Genomic DNA, 12,559 nt, shown 5'->3' on the forward strand with positions numbered 1-12,559 from the left:
CACATTTAAATATTATTCTGTAGGTTCATTCCAGTGATACATTATTTCCTATTATATTCTACCGTATTTAAAAAAACTCACAATGATCTGTGATTGTGTTGCTAGAAACTCAAGTTGCAAATAAATAAAAAATAATTCCTTTCCCCTTTGCACCTTGTCACTTGCAAATGGAAAAAAGCCCCATTGGCTCACAAGGTCAACCCATTCCACTGAGCAGGGCATCCTCAGCCAGTTGCTAAACTCCTTCTGTTGAAGGGCTGCTTCCATAAGCAAATTCTCTGGGAAGGAGCAAGACAAATTAGCAACTTGAAAAATAAGCCTGTATTTTCACCATCTGTCATAATCTCTTTGATCTTGTTATGAAAACGACTTGTCAGATTTCTTCTGCTCTACGAAGTTATGGCTCAATAACGATCTCAGTCTCCATGACGCTGTTATGACGAGGCGTTCAGAAAGCCAGCTTTGACTTCTATACCTAGGCGCTCTGTCAATTTAACATGTGAATTCCCAGCCCTATTAGCAGTGATAGTGTAACAACAGAGCACAAAGCTAGGCAGTGGACATTTTTCTTAGGGCTTTTAATTTCTCCGAATGAATGAAATAAACCAAGTGTGCAATGTGGTTGGTAATATACAGCAAGATAGAGTTGGAAATAAAGTTTTATTCTTTCCCTTTACATTATTTCATAACCATTTCTTAGATATTTCCTTAAGACTCCCCCCACCCATGAAATGTTTCAGTAGAGAAAAAAAAATCCACAGTCAAAAACAGTGGGAAATATTTTTATTCAATCATCTAAGAAACTCAAAATTCAGAGTACTGAAACTCTACCCTGTAACCTGGAACCAGATCCTTAAGTTCACTGTGTCTGCTTGTCCCTGTAAAATGAGAGGTACTAAGAGCAACTACCTCATGGGATAGTCTGACAAATTAAAGGAGTTAATATATATATAAAACCACAGTACAGTGCCTGATATATCAAAGAACTGATATTTCTAACATAGCATTTTCCAAATCTTTGCACAGATGACTTATCAACAACATAAAAAGCTCATTGTGTGATAGGCCACATTCCATACCATGATGAGCATCTTAAAAACAAGGATTCGGTTCCACTTATTTGAGGTCATCTTCTTCCTAGCATGGATCCTGGCACATATAGGCACTTGGTCAATCTTTGAGGTGTGCATGAATGGATGAAATTTTTGTCATTGTCCTTCCTGTCACCTCTTGACTCTCGGTCAGGCTTGGTTTTAATGGTTGGCTCATTCTTGAGCACAACTGCATGAACATATGTATAGTGTTCCATTGGTTAGTACTTTGTAAGCTAGTGTTATTTCATATTTATCTAAATTCACCATATTTTACATTAGGCATTTGAGGTAAAGAATAGCAGAGTTGGGATTTGAACCCCAAATGACTCCAGATTCAGGATTTCATGATACCCCACCCCCTTTCTGCTCCAGTCATTCAGAAGAGAAGCTCAACTTAGCTCCCTGAGGCCAGATGCGACTGAGAACGAGAGTTCGATCTTGACATTGCAATTCTTTTCTTTACACTTCTGTAGCTTCCCTATGGGTCTGGAGCTGTAGAATTCTTTTTTAATACAGAGGAATGGATTTGATCACTTTGTTGAGTACTTACATGATAATTATAACTAAAGCGATAGAGCTTTTTCCTATTACATACAATGTCAATGATTTGAATAAATTCACAGTAATTTGCTTGTTCACTTAGTCCAATCTATTATAGTATATGTGAGTTCTTAGGTGTCCCAAGGAGTGATGGGGTTATAAAGGGACCCTGTGACTGGCTGAGAACTTTTAGATTCCTTTGACTCTCTGCTCAATTGAAGATGAATAAAAAATTTTTATGAGCAAAATTTTCAGTTTACAAAATCTTGTCTTGGATATCTGATGAAATGGATTCCATCGCTTGGTGAGAGTTCTTATCAATATCTCCCACATCTCCAGCATGCCACTATTTTTAGTGATTCCTCTCAGTGCAAAGGAAGAAAAATTAGCCATACTTTTCTTTCCATGTGCAGATATTATACAGTTATTTAGATTTCATTTTTACTGAATAAGTCTTAGAAGCATGGTATTTTATTTTTTGGTAATCTAAGAATGACCCTCTCTTTTCCCACTCCCTTTAGAAGTTTTTGGAATCATCAGGAACATTTCTTTTTTGCCATAACTGTCTCTGACAATAATGACTTTCACCAATGATTACCTAAGAACATCTTTTTGAATATACTTTTAAGTCATAACAAGAGGGAACACTAGGGAATATTTTCTCTCCATTTCAGGCTAAAGATACAGGAGGACATAGAGCTTGAAATATATTCTGAGGTCATGCGATGCACCTCTTAAATTACAATTTCAGCTTTGTAAAGGCCAGCAGGAATTTAGAGGAATGAATGGGACCACACAGCTTGTACACTTATGCATATGTGCTACCCTGACAAGCTAACACCTGAAAGAGCAACATATTTCTTTTTGAGTTCCACCTAAAATTCTGAATTTGTTTGATGTCATTCAATGCAGGAGAAAGTATTGGTAAATAAGCAAGATCAAATGATATAATGAATATAGAAGTGCTTATAAATGAACAGTGCTATGCACAAATAAAATATAAGTCTAAGTACTGCTAGAGAAAGCATTAAATACTGCTCAAGCTATGACCTACGTATTCTCTCAGTTATCAACAAGACAACAGAGCTTTCTGTCTGCCCTGGAAGTGAGAACCTGTGAAAGGCTAGGTTGGACTCAACGAAGATGACATTTTTATGTTGTTACCATGTTGATTTGACGTTTTCTCTTCATCTTGACTTAGAATTATTCAGAGAACACGAGAGGACTTTCTAATTTATACATCTTTGATGCACTAAAATTGAATCCAATAAATTTAGTATTATCTTTAATGCATATGTTACATTTTACATTATCCAAGCAGTTTGCAATAGTATTCACATTTAATGAGATTCCCAAATACTCTAGCCCTCGGTGAATGTCCTGTAATTTAACTCAGTTCTGACTGTGTACCTGGACTCAGTGTCTCAGTGTGTTCACCAACAGGGAATTTTTCTGAATTTCACTGATTTTAAAATTCAATATTGAGCCCTTCTTCCTCCCCATAGGCTCAGTAAGTGGGGTTGAAATTTTCAGTCTTTTAGCCACTTTGTTTTTCTGATGGTCAGATCTCTCCAGGATATCTCATTAGTGTAAACTCAGAAGTGACCAAATGGGAGCACTCATTTGATTATTTTCAAATTTGACAAGAAAAATTGAATGTATTTATTCTGTACAACTTAATGGTTTGAAATACACATTTATATATTCACACACATTATGGAATGGCTAAATCTAGTTAATCAATAAATGCATTGGCTTACAAAATTGTCATTTTTGTGGTAAGAACATTGAAAATCTCAGCATTGGAACTGTGGCACATTTCAAGAATACAATTTATTGTTATTAACTGCAATCAGTGCAATAAATCTCTTAATCTTATTCCCCCACTTAACTGAAAGCTTGTACCCTTTGACCAACATTTTGGCTTCACACCCACCTCCTTTGGCTCTTACTTCCTCTGATCCCATCATTTTACTCACAACTTCTATGAGATAAACTTTAGATTTCATGTGAGTGAGATCCTTCAGTATTTGCCTTTCCGTGTCTGGCTTATTTCACTTAATATAAAATCTTCAAAGTTTATTCACATTGCTGCAAATGACAGGCTGCCTTTCTCATTTTTAATGGCTGGATAGTTTCCATTGTGTATATACGTATGATGCATTTTCTTTCTCCATTTATCCGTTAATGGACCCTTACTGTGATTCCATATCTTGACAAGTGTGAACAATGTTACAATAAACACGAGAGTGAAGATATCTCTTCAACACTGAGTTCATATTTTGGGTAAATATTCAATAGTGGAATTACTGCATTATCTAGTAATTTAATTTTTCAATTTTTGAGGAACCTCCATAGTACATAGTACTGATATACATTCCCACCAACAGTGTATCAGAGTTCCCTTTTCTTCTCATCATCCCCAACACTTATCTTTTGTATTTTGATAATATCCATTTCTAAAAGGTGCAATATAAACTGTCATTGTGGTTTAATTTTCATTTCCCTGATGATTTCTAAGATTGAACATCTTTTCCTATACCTATTGACCATTTGAATGTCTTTTCTTTTGAAATATATAATATGATCTTGTGCCCATTTAAAAATCAGCTTCTTTGTATTCTTATTGCTGAATGTTTTGAATCCCTTAAATATTCTGGATTTTAATCCTTACCAAATATATTGTTTGAAAATATTTTCTCTAAGTTTGTAGGTACCCTTTTCACTTTATTTGTTTATTTCCTTTGCTATGCAGAAGGTTTTTAGTTTCACAAAATCTCTATTTTTGTTTTTGTTTCTTATGCTATTGGTATATCTAAGTATGTCATTGATTAGATGAACATTACATAGCTTTCTACTTACATTTTCTTCTAGTGGTTTTACAGTTTTCTTTCTTACATTTAACTCTTTAATCCATCTTGGAATGATTCTTATATATAGCATAAATAAAAGTTTTAATTTCTTTCTTCTGAGGATGAATATCCAGTTTTCCCAACACAATTTACTTGAAAAGATTGTCCACTCTCCATCATATATTTGTGGCACATTTATTGAAAATTAGCTGGCTATAAATGTGCAGATTTATTTCTGGACTCTCAGCCTATTTATTTATTTATTGCCAGTAACATGCTGTTTTGCTTAATATAGATTTGTTGTATAATTGAAAGTAGATAGTATAATGGTCTACCTTCTTTATTTTTGCTAAAAATTGCTTTGCCTATTGGTGGTCTCTTGCATTTTCACACAAATTTTAGAATTTAAACATTTTTAGTGTAAGAGTGTGAGTGTGTGTGTGTGTGTGTGTGTGTGTGTGAAAAGTGCCTTTGGCATTTTGACAGTGATTATATATGGTAGACAGGCAATTTAACAATATTATTTAAATGTATGAACGCAGGATATCTTCCCATTTATTTGTATCTTCTCCAATTTTTTTTATCAGAATTAGTCATTAAGAGGGAAGTTTATTGCTATCGAAACATGAACGAGACAGAGAGAGAGGGAGAGAGAGAGATCTCAAAACATAACCTGATGTTACATCTAAAGGAGCTAGGATAAACAAAAACAAAGTAAGGTTGGTGTTAATAAGAAGGAAGAAATATAAAGCTTGGAGCAGAAAGAAATGAAACAGAAACCCCAGAAGTAATAGGAAAGATTAACACCAGGGTTAAAAAAGATTTAGCCAGTGTGGCTAAATATATTCCTAAGTATTTGATTTATGTTTATAGTTATTGTAAGTGGATTGATTTTCTTGAAGTTTTTAAAAGGTAGGTCCCTGTTAATGTACAGAAATTTTATTAACTTTTGTATCTTGATTTTTTCCATTAATTTTATTGGTACATTTTATGTGGAAAAAAAATTTTAAAAGCTGTTCCTCAGACAGAGGTCTACTACCTAGAATCTATAAAGAACTTAAAAAATCAGACCTCCCAAATTTAAAGACCTGATCCAAAAATGGGCATATGAAAGGAACAGACATTTCTCAGACAAAGAAGTAGAAACAGCAAATAAACAATGGTGAGATTCTACCTCACTCCAGAAGGAATGGCTGATATCATGAAATCAACCAATAACAAATGCTGGTGGGGCTGTGGGGAAAGAGGAACCCCGCTCCACTGCTGGTGGGAGTGTAGACTGGTGCAATCACTGTAGACATCAGTATGAAGATACCTCAAAGAACAAGGACTAGAGGTCCCATTTGACCCAGCTATTCCCCTGCTGGGTGTCTTCCCCAAAGAATTAAAAGAATCATACCACAATGATATATGTGCGCCCATGTTCACAGAGGCATAGTTTGTATCTTGATTTTGTATCCTGCAATTTTACTGAATTCACTCATCAGTTCTAACACAATTTTTGGTGGACACTTTAGGGAGTTTTTAAAATTTAAGATCATAGCATCTTCAAGCAGGGGCAATTTAACTTCTTTTCAAATTCAGATGTCTTTCCTTTGTTTCTCTTACTAATCACTCTGGCTAGGACTTCCAGGATTTTGTTGAATAAAAGTGTCAAGAATGGGCAAACTAGAAGGGGAAAGGGGAGAAGGGAAAGGAAAAATTATGAGAAAGAAAAAAAATGGAATCAAAGCCTGTGTAAATAGGGAAGGGTAGAGGGGGTGAAGGGTGCACAGGTAAGGGGAGAAAAAATAAGAACTAAGATACATCATGTTCAGGTACAAACATCCAGTGATAAATGTAAATGAATTGTATACCTAAAATGTACCAAGAAATATATAAATAAAAAAAAAGAATGGGCAGACGTGTTGCTCTGGATCTTAAAAGGAAAGCTATTAACTTTTTCCCATTGAGTGTTATACTAGGCATGTGTTTGTCATACATGGCCTTTACTGAATTGAGATATGCCCTTTCAAACCTAATTTAATGAACTTTTTATCATAAAACTATGTCAAATTTTGTCCAATACTTGTTTTGTGTCTATTAAAATGAACATATAGTGTTTGTCTTTTATTTTATTAATGTGGTATATTATATGTATATATATATATATTTCTCTCTCTTTCTCCCTCTCTCTCTCTCCCTCCCTCCCTCTTTCTCTGTGATGTTGTGCTTTAAGATATAAAACTTTGAGATATAAACTTCCCTTTTAAAACTATTTTTGTTCCATCTCTTAAATTTTGGTATCATGTATTTTCATATTTGTTTTTTGCAGGTATTTTTCAGTTTCCCTTTTAATTTCTCATAACCTTTTGGTTATTCAGGAGTATGTTCTTTAAATTTCATATATTTGTGAATTTTCCCAAGTCTCTCTTGATATTGACTTCTAGTTTTTTGCTATTGCTGTTAGAGAAGATGTTTGATAAGATTTCAGTCTTCTTAAATTTTTAAGAGTTTTGTTCTAACATATGATTTGTTTTGTAGAACATGCTATGTACTGCTGAGAAGAATGTGTTTTCTACAGCAATTGGATGGAATGTTTTGTGTATATTTATCTGCGAGGTCTATTTGGTCTAGAGTGTAGTTTGTCTGATATTTCCTTATTGATTTTCTGTCTAGATGATCTATCCACTGTGAAATTGGAGTGTTGTAGTCTCTTGCTATTATTGTATTGCCGTTCATCTCTTTCCTGAGCTCTATTAATATTTGCTGTATATATTTAGGTGCTCCAATGTTGGGTGCATGCATACTGACAATTGTTATATCTTTTTGCTGAGTTGATAAAAAAGTAGACTCTTTATAAAACAGAGTAGATCTCCAATTATTCCAGAAATTCCAATATCTTTAGGAGCTATGTGCCAAGAACTGGGGACAAAGAAAAAAGAATTTCCCATATTACACCTGCTTTTTTTCTTCGATACATGTCATACTTTAGAGCAGTTTTAGGTTCACAACACAACTGAGCACACTTATGTTCCCATCCCTACCTCCTCCCCGCATGCTGCACAGACTCTCTACCATCAGTCCCAGGAGAACCTTTGTTACAAGGGGAGAAGTTTCATTGAGGCATTATTATCACGAAGGTTCATGGTTTACATTAGGGCTCACTCTTGGTGTTGCAAATTCTATGGATTTTGACAGACGTATAATAACTTGCATCTACTTAGCAGTATTAAAGTAATTTCACTTCCCTAAATATTCTGTAGTCTACCTCTTAATTCATCTGCTTTCTTAACACTGCAGTTTAGGTTTCTCAATGGTCAAGAAAGGCAGGGTCTCTTTGGATCCCTAATCATCATAAATGGAGGAAAAATAGTTTACAGGGAGTAATCAATAAAAATTGACCAGTCCCCAGTGATGATTCTCCCCTTATAAACAGTCCCCTGGAGTGGACAGAAAGCCTGTGAAGAGCTAAGCAACACTAAGCCGGAAGCTTATTATGCCAGGTGCAATGATGAAGTTAAAAAGTAGGACACCTCCAAAGCAGAATTTGTTTTGGAGAAAGGTTCTCAACTCCCCTAGGTAAACTGTAACATTTCACACGTGGACAGGAGAGTTGTGGGCAGATAGCAAGTCCTTGGGCTCGGACCACCTCTGTCCTGAATATCATGGTCCCAGGATATCTCTAAAATGAGTCATTTCTCTGTGCCAATTGTGATAGCAAAACAAATCCTACATCATCAAAACCAACATCTTGAGGTAGAAACATAATAAATTCCTTGGCAGTCTTAATCAAGATTAAAAGATATATTATCTTATCTATTAATGGCTTTTCAAAAGACCACAAAGAAATTTGCTTTACAAATTCTATAGGAATCTATGTCCCTAATTGTCTTAGTTACTTTTGTTGTTGCTGAGACAAAATACCTGACACCCAAAGTTAAAGGAGGAAACATTTCTTTAGCTTACTGTTCATAGAGGTTTCAGTCCATAGTTGGCTGGCTCCAAGGCAGGGTGGCACACGGCAGAGGGGCGTCACAGAGGAGAAACAGTTCATGGCACCCACAAGGTAGCAAAAGCAAGGAGAGAACCTTAACACCCTCTTTCTGCCTCCTTTATCTTATTCAGACTGCTTAGGGCCAGTAGCACTAGTCCTTAATCCTAGTGGCCTCTGGCCTAGCATTACACCTTTAATCAATCACACACTCTAGATTCAGCCACCTCTGAAAAAAACCCACCTATGATTGCATGAGGCCTTGGGGGAAGACATCTAAATGCAAACCATAACACTAATACTGTTGCAGATTAGATAAACGTCCCTGAAACTATGTGTAAGAATCAAGTTTCTCAGGCCAAGACTTAACAATTCAGTCTTTCTTTTGGCAGCAGGTAGAGTCCTGTTGAGAAACATAACTCAAAGGCTCTGGAATTGTCTAGAGATTTTGAAAGTTCATAAACAAAAGATAACATACAAGACCTTTGTGGAAAGAACTTAGATGTCTTAGAGATATTACATGGATTCTTATTTTAAATAGTAAAGTAAATGGAGCCTTCAACTTTGAAAGAAGTCTCACTGATAACAAGAAGTTTGTTGGTTGGTGCTTCTTTTTGTACAAGCACCCTATGAGCTGGTAAATGTATTCAGAGGGGAAAATAAAGGCAGATGTACAAGAAAATATGTAACTCTTGAGTGTGCATGCACACACACACACATGTGTGCATACGAAGTCAGCTCCTGCCTGTTTTTATGTCTCTGCTTGTTGCTATACATTACCCTGATGCTTGTAAGTGAGGGTCATCTGGTGAGACCTGCTCCCTATCAGACAAGGGGCCTCTTTCTTCATCCTTTCTTCAATCCTGAAACAGTTGGTGGTGCTTGGCTGCACTGAATGAGGTGTTAAGTGCCCAGCTGGTTGCTTGGCCCTGAGTGTATTCTTCCTGTCAGGGAGTGATTACGCAGCTCAAAGCCCAGGGCACCATTCTCTAGGAGGATTTCAGGAGATATCTCTGGGACGGGGGTCAGTAGTCTTAGGGTGATACTAACTTCAAAGCTGCCTTGGAGCTGGAAGTCTGTAACTCATTAATGAAAAGAGGAGGAAGGAGCAGATCCTCACTAATATCCAGAAAAATAAAGGTAAAACTTAAGTGGAATGTTTTTGAATGGTTGCTTTTCCTTATGCACTGATGTATTAATCTAGCCTGATTCTTTTAAGGCAATTTAAATTTGAAATCTTAATGTTAAATAAAATACTTGACTTTGGAACATGAGAATAGATTTTTAATATAGTTGGTTTTTTGAGAAAGGGTCTTGCTATGTAGTCCAGACTGGCCTTGAACTCACTATGAAGTCCTGGCTGGCCTCAAACTCCCAGCAATCCTCCTGCTCCAGCTTCTGGAGTGCTAGGATTACAGGCCTGTTCCACCACTCCTGACAAAATTTTAATACGATTTTTCTCAATAACTTTCAATCTTTATGTCATGCTTAGCTATTGATTCTAATATTATGGCCCAATATAGAATTGTATGTTATTTATTTCATTGGTTGTTTTCTGCTTGGAATTTCCTCTCACTTGAAACCAGAAATGTCACTTCTGTGTCATAATAGAAATAATGGAAGCCCACTCTGTGCCCCTTTGCATTACATACTGCTACTTTAGCATAGCCTACACATTACCAGATGTGAGCTAAACAGTAAAACTCGAGCTCCTCTACATAGATGGTTTTGTGTCCCACTGAAATTCCTATGTTGAAACCGTAGCTCCCAATGGCACTCTATTTGGGGATAGGACTTGCAGTTCAGGTTAATGAGGTCCTAAGGCTGAGGTTCTCATCAACTTGAATTGACATCTTTGAAAAGATAAATGAACACTGGAAATGTTGCAGAGACCCTGTGAGCACACAGTGAACAGGTGGTCATCAGGAAGCCAAGAAGGACGGCTTCCCCAGAGACCAACCCTGTCAGCACCTCAAGCTTAGATTTCAGTCTCCATATTGACAATTCACTGTCTATTATTTAGATCACCATTTGCAGTATTTGATTAGAGAACCCAAGATAACTAATCCATGCAGAATACAAGGAGAATAGTCAGTATTCTATGGGAAGGTTCATGGGCTTCAAGCTTATAGCCGTTGCAGATGGCAAGTTAAAAAACAGGATATTCTTATGTGGAGATAACTGCATTGGGTCTGTCTCTCTCTTATTTATTATTTATTTATTTATTTATTTTTGACCTGTGTTTTGGACCAAACTATAACTAGGAGACATTTTTCCTAACAATTGGAGAACAGTCCGATTGCTCTCATTCCTACCTGTAACGTACAACCCAAAAGGGGCAGAACATGAAAGTATTAGCAAAAAACCTTGATTTGACTAGGACACACATAATTCACTTTGATCACATTGATCTTAGGGTTTTCAGCTTTCCAGCATATACTCACGAAGCTAACTGAAAGTTTACTGCTTTTTAAAAAAATATTGTTTGCTATAGATAAGCATGCTTAAGTTAGCTGTGTAGTAAAATAAATCCAGTTCTCATTCTATAACATGGATTTGATTCTTCTTTAAAAAATATTACTTCACAGCCAAGTATGGTAGAACACATCTGTAACCCCAATACCCAGGGAAACTGAGGCGGCAGGATCATAAGTTTCAGCCCGCCAACGTAGAGACTTAATAAGACCTTATTTCAAAATAAAAAATATTTTAAGGGGGTCAGTGTTGGGTATGTAAGTCAGTGAGACAGCCCTGGGCTCAATCCGCCATATGGAAAACCAAAAACCAAAAACCAAAAATCACTTTTACAGTTATGAAATGACCAGTTAAAAATGCAGAGTATTTTTATAGGGAGATCACTGGACAAGGTAGTTATTACCCAATAATTTAATTTAATATTATGCTGAGTTCACAGGAGAAGAAATTTTTAATAACCAAATACAAAAATGTTTTCAACCTCAAGAGCTAAAGAACTAGAAATTTATTCTGTCAGGGTGATATTTAACCTACCAAATTGACAAAGTAAAAAGAAAAAAAATTCTGTTTTTGTTCTAAATATGATTAAAAAGAAAACCAAAAGTTTACATATGCATTTGATGAGAATATAATGAAATACATCTTCAGTGACTTGATAGTCTTATTTATAAAACTTATATTAAAAAGTTATGATCTGGGCCAGGGATTTAGCTCAGTGGCACTGTGCCTGCCTCGCAAGTGCAAGGTGCTGAGTTCGAGCCCTGGTACCAGAAAAGAAAGAAAAACTTACCATCTAAGTTGCCTATGCATTTATCAAGTCGTAGTCTCTTATTTACATTTTCTTGTAATTTACATAAAGCATCATTCCCATTCGATACTCTACAGTGCCACCTGCTTCCCAAATCCCCGGGGATTCTCTAGGGCTGTTTCTTCACTCTCATTTCCTGTTTCCATTCCATCTTTAGATTCAGCACGGCTACTTTTCCATTTTTGCTGGTTCTTCTACATTTCCTTATTTTATGGGTGGCTTAGTCCTTCTTTCCTCTAACATCATATGGCTGATCATAGTATGACACCTTTTAACAGAACTGTAGATGATAAGAAAGAATTACAACACAACAGGCAGCGATATTAATACCAGCTGTGACTGCCTCCCTAGCACCTTGTTGTCCCTATGAACAGGGAGAGAAGTTCTCGTTGGCTGTGTGTCCTGACCTGTCCATCCTGCTAGGCCCTGGCATAGGACCACTTTTCAAACTCTCTTCCTTCACCTTGAAGACTTCCTGTTTCCTCTCTACCTCAAAGCCACACCCATCTCACAAATTGTACTTCTCCAGGCAGAGAAACTTTCCTCCTCCAATCAATAATAGACATCTGACCAAATTTAGCTACTTGAAAACTGATTGGAACACTTTTTAGAGAAAAGGTCGAACTTCCTCTGAATCCCTACTTTTAGTCCCCCCATACAAAAATGTCAAAAGTGTATAAATATAAATATATATTCATGTATACATTTGACGCTAGTGACTATATGTTCTCGGGGAAAGGTAAAAATCAGAGAGGGGGGAATAGGAAGTCAAAATAGCAACACAACAAAGTGAATTGCAAATAAGTGTATTCATAAC

At 36.2% G+C, this 12,559-nt stretch overlaps 1 long non-coding RNA gene across 1 annotated transcript in view; it reads left to right on the forward strand.

Moving 5' to 3' along the window:
* The window catches only part of LOC147829327 (uncharacterized), a 30,452-nt gene that overhangs the window by 119 nt on the left and 17,774 nt on the right, over window positions 1-12,559 (forward strand). The gene's annotated exons all lie outside the window — the stretch shown is intronic.

This window comes from Heterocephalus glaber, unplaced genomic scaffold (assembly GCF_053883595.1).
Source record: "Heterocephalus glaber isolate CG9 unplaced genomic scaffold, H.glaber_assembly_v1.0 deba00000621, whole genome shotgun sequence".
In the NCBI taxonomy this organism is placed as follows: domain Eukaryota; kingdom Metazoa; phylum Chordata; class Mammalia; order Rodentia; family Bathyergidae; genus Heterocephalus; species Heterocephalus glaber.